Below are 5,073 nucleotides of genomic sequence, written 5' to 3'. Positions count from 1 at the left end.
CGGAGAGTCTCCAGACTGATTAGCGAGTGAAACCTTGAAAGCTCGCGAGATCAGGATGTCCTCTTGAGGCTAATTTTGTCTAGTGGTTAGAGAAGTGCACTTGTGTTCTGAGAAGGGTGCAAGGGCCCAGTTTGATCCCCACAGCCTCCACTCTTGGTCCCTGTGCAAGATTCTTAAACCCACATTGCTCCCCCGGGCGCCGCACAATGGCAGCCCGTTGCTCCCCCATGCAGAAAGTTCATTTCTTTTCTTTCTTTCTTTATTATTTGTGTAACCTTTTCTCCTTAAAGGCATAAATTCTTCTCCCCAGGACGTCTCTATGCTGTTAGGCATTGGGTCTTTAATGATCCATCACAGAATCTTAGGTGTGGAGTTGGACATACTTGCTGTATTTGGTTGGAGTTGTTATAGATCCACTCAACTTCTCTTATTTCTTATTCCTTGTTTCTTTTATCTATGCGGGTCAAAGTCATTGGAACAGGTTATCTTTTTTGTCTTAAAGGTTAGATTGTAGTGCAGAAAAAGCTGGAGGTGTCCGCCTGCCGGGAGACCAGTACATTGTGTACACGCATACTGATGGCAACATAGTGGACCCTTAGAGACCCAGCACTAAAGAGGGGGGGGGGGCAGGGCAATAAAGTTTTCTCTCTTTGAGCACCTAAAATGGCACAAAAGTTCAGCTAACCTAGAATGTGGGGGAAAACTAAACCGAATGCATCCATCAGAGCCTCCATTATCGTGTGGTGAGGTATACTCACTTAACCAGGAATGCAGAGATTCAAGTTCAAAGTTTTCATGCTGCTCCAGCATAGGCACCATGCTGTTGGAATTTGTGAGAGAACTCACAAAGAATGTTGTGTCGTTTTTGACTACTTTGTCACACTTTTTCCTGCGTGCAACCCTTTAACTAGTGCTTGTTTTGAGCTTTCAGGTGAGGCTTGTCTGAAACAACTGCAGCAGTAAGTTTGCCTGAGCATCTAGCTGATCGCTTCAATGCCTAAATCCTTATCCAAGACTCTAAGAAATGCTAACTCAGCTAATCCTGCCTGTCCTCAGTAGAGGGTAACTGTCTCTGCCTCAGTCTCTCAATAGTTTGTGAGACATAATCTGTTGATCTAAAGAATTGAAGCAAACTTAAAACAAAACACAACAGAAAACGCAGGTTACTTCACCTGGGGGTCGCGGATTCCCTGTTGAAGACCTCCGGCCTAAGGGATGCATTTCTGTTGAAGTTACTGGTGTAGATTAATGGAGATGTTCAAAAGCTAAAGCTGAAAAAAAGATATAAATTTAATCCATACTGGTCTAGTTTTCTGTTTGAGTTCTGGATTAGGAGTTGTGAACAAGACATCTACAGTAAAGACAATAATCTAAGAACTGGAGGCCAGGAAACAGGAAATTCTACTGGTGACACTTTGCTTAACACTGGTCAACCCTGTCTTGTGCCTGACTTTGGTCCACATCCACTTAGCTGGTATGTACTTAGGGGATAACAGGAAAATAGAAACATGGTCTTAATTGTTTCATAGAAAATCATCTTAGCAAGTTTGTGCTTAGAGCATTCTTAGAGGCTAAAAGAAGGCATGTTATATTGGATGCACAGTTTGGCCATTTTTATCCATCTCCATGGTGCTATTGCCTAGCAATCATTAACATCCCTTCAGCTCTTTGCTATTAGATCCTAAGAATCCCTAAGGCTGTCTCTTGTTTAGGATGTGATTCAATGAGAGTGGAAGGATTAGCCCGTGGTTGTGTTGTCCCTACCTCTGGCTAATCTTTTATTCTGAATGCATGGAAACTCCCATGTTGCAGCTTCCATGTTGTTTCTACCAATTAACAACAAACATCATCTCTTGGTACTTTACAGAGACAATTTAACCAGATCATCCAGCCAGATTTGTTCAATGTTTTCTATCTAAGGAAAAGCAGCTCATTGCATCGACTCATTGACTTTGCAGGAATTGATAAAACCGCACATTTGTGCATCTGAAGTGGAGAGAAAAGCTCCTTTTAACAGTGAAAAACTTTTATACAAAAGGAACATAGAACATCTAAGCAATGATCCATAATGTCAGAAGAGATAACGGTAAGCTAGCTCCATAGGTGCCTCTGTCTGTTAAAGAAACGATTAAGCAGACGAGCTCTGAACCAGTTTTTACGTCATACGGATGGAAGCACATCCAGTTACACACAGCTATGACTAGGAGAGAAACACAACTAAGCACTAAAAAACAGACCAAACCCTGTCATCTATAATAAAAGGTGTTGCTGCTAGAAGCCCAGCTGTTTTTTTTTTTCCTCCAGTATGTTCACAGCCAAACATGATCAGACCAGCTGAAGCTACTATGATGAGAAAAATGGATGAAGTACTGCAGAAGAGGAGAATAGATATAGAATGAAGCTGAATAATGTAAATAGGTCTCTATGTCCTCCAGCAGTCTAAGCCTATAGCAGCACAACTATATAGATAGCTCAGGATAACCCGAGCCACTGTAAAGCTTGGTTTATACATGTCCCCATGGTCGGTGCAGCCAAATTGCTTAACTTTGGGTTCCACTCCCCTCTGCATGGTGTTCGTGCATCGCAGACCAAGGAAAACTTGTAAATACCTGGACAGTGTGGAAAACATGTCGAGCAAAAAGCAGCTCCGGCTGGCAAGGGTTTGCAAAAATAAAAAACTTCTAATTCAACCATTTAGCTCATCAATATCCCAACTATGAACAACTTGTGGAAAAACTCCTGGAAGGAAAGGACTGTCGCAGCTGGACGACACAAAGAGAATTTGCAAAAGCTGTAAACTGCTTCGTTTTCTACCTCCTCCCTGTAATTTGCACAGAGGACTAACCAAGTTTAAATGCTCATTTACCACATGAAGGTTATATGTGTCAGGTATAATGAGGCCGTAAGTTGCATAAAAATGGAAACTTTTAACCAAACAGTAGTAGTCCTTAAAGTATTCATAATGTAGTGTTTAAAGTGAAAATGTTTAATTGTGTTACACATTTAAGCGTATTTCGTTTGAATTCAGAGAGTTTGCATTAATCCAATAATATTTCCTTTTCCACTTATAAAGTATCAACGGCTTTCTTTTGGTCAGAGAAACCAAACCAAATTAAATGAATTAAAAATCCAGGGGTTGTTAATGATGACATATCAAGAAGGTTGTGTGTTACAATATGTCTATTTTTCCATATACAGTAGTTGCTTGGCCGGGAACATTTCTTTGATACTATCATGCAAGAAACAGGAAAATGACACAGACACCATGAGATTTAGTTTCTGTGACGCTGATGGAGATGCTGTGACTCTGTCACATTGCGGACTACCGCGGCTAGCTTCTCTTTCAGTACAGCAAGTGCAAGGATCACAAGTAAAGTGGGGCCATGTTACTCAACTGGGTAATCAGACCCTTCTGGGGGTTGCATACCAGAGCTCCTATAAGTCTGTACACTGAGGTACTTGGGCTGTCCTGTAGAGTTCCTAGAACTGAGGAGGTGACCATAAGGAGGGGGGGGGCTTTTATGGCTGTTAGCCAATACTCCAGGGAAGACTGAGACATACATCACAACAGGGCAGTCAAAGAGGGAGATAGCAGAGTTAGACAGGAGTAGATTAAGAGAGAGCTGGAAAACATGCGACTCTGAAAGAGAAGAGAAATAAAGTTGCTCACAAGGGTGCTGGGTTTGCAGGGGGCAGTGAGCCAAGGCAAGGGGCTGACTGTTGGAGCTCTGTTTGGCCTGACTGCAGCTTAGGAGACAGACAGAAAGGGTTTAAACTGCTCTGCAGACCTAATGCCACACCTACAACACGTGGGGACACATGGACGACACCACATTCTGTATCAGTGCATCTGGTGGGAGCATCCCAGGGAGCGCCTGCAAGCTTTCATTTCACAGCGAATTGAGGAGCAACAATATTTCAGCCTATTTGCTTCCCTATGTCTGATTTTCCTTCCCTTTTCTATTCTCTGTAAGCCTTGCAGAATATTGATTGAGCTTAGTGCAAACTTAAGTGCTGGCGGTCTGTGGGACTGGCTTCACAGATAAGCACTTTTACTGGATGTAGATCAATGGCATCAACATCAGCTATTGCCTTCTGGCCAGATTTGACCATAAACTTGCTTTGACTGCATGAAGCCTTAATAGAGGAAGCACAACGCAAGTGTGGCAGGCTTAGTGTGATACAGAGAACCTGGCCTGCAGCCAGGGAGGGGGTTATCAAAGGTTACACCTGCTCCAAGTTTTATTAAAAGGCCAAGTGGCACACAGGTCAGCCAAGTCACGTTTCCCAACGTAACAAAATAGAGGAACTTAAGAAGCTAATGCAGCTAAGCTGTAAAGGTTCTCTTAATGTATACTCCAGTTCAATCTGAAAAACGACAGAAAAAGATTTTTATTGATAATAATTGAACTTTATTGATCTTCCATTGGAGAAATGCCCTCTCTGCATTTAACCCCTCCCCTTGGGGAGAAGTGGGCTGCCATTGTGCAGCACCTGGGGAGCAGTGTGGGGTCTCACTCAGAGACTCAGAGTGGCAGTCTGTGGGAATGGGGTTCGAACTCAGAACCTTAGTATTCCAAGCTCTATGCCCTGACCACTAGACCGCCACTCCCAGCTGTTATCGACACAATTACTTTAGTCCTTGGCGCTCAGACCTCGGTGGGAAACATTAGCGCTGAATTTTGTTTGCTATGCATGAACAAGAGTAAAGAACAGGGATGTTTCCCCCCCAGGCCTGAAACTGGTGGTGGAGTGGAGATAGATGGAGTTGGTTAGTATGGTGAGACCCAGTGGACTGCATGAACTGATACTCATATAACACTGGTTGCATTAACCTGTCCATGATGAGCAAGCGTGAAGCGACAGTGGAGAGGAAAAACTCCCCATTGGGAAGAAACCTCTGGCAGAACCAGGCTCCACATGGCGGTCTTCTGCTGACCACATAGAGCAACCACTGCCTGCACTTTGGGTAGCAGACTGAGATGTGGATTGGAGACCTTTTAAGATGAACTCTGGATGCTGATTGGGCTTTCATGGTGGTGCTCTTCAAAGCTGATTGGCTGTGTCGGAGGC

The 5,073-nt window shown here is 43.5% G+C and overlaps 1 protein-coding gene across 1 annotated transcript in view; it reads left to right on the top strand.

Annotated features, from left to right (window-relative positions):
- LOC107085109 (solute carrier family 41 member 1-like) overlaps positions 1–5,073 on the top strand; it is a 35,607-nt gene that overhangs the window by 5,576 nt on the left and 24,958 nt on the right. The gene's annotated exons all lie outside the window — the stretch shown is intronic.

The sequence above is a fragment of the Cyprinodon variegatus genome, unplaced genomic scaffold (assembly GCF_000732505.1).
Source record: "Cyprinodon variegatus isolate N-32 unplaced genomic scaffold, C_variegatus-1.0 Scaffold116, whole genome shotgun sequence".
In the NCBI taxonomy this organism is placed as follows: Eukaryota; Metazoa; Chordata; class Actinopteri; order Cyprinodontiformes; family Cyprinodontidae; genus Cyprinodon; species Cyprinodon variegatus.
Note: the sequence above shows the minus strand (reverse complement) of the source record. Positions and strands in the feature narration are given on the sequence as shown.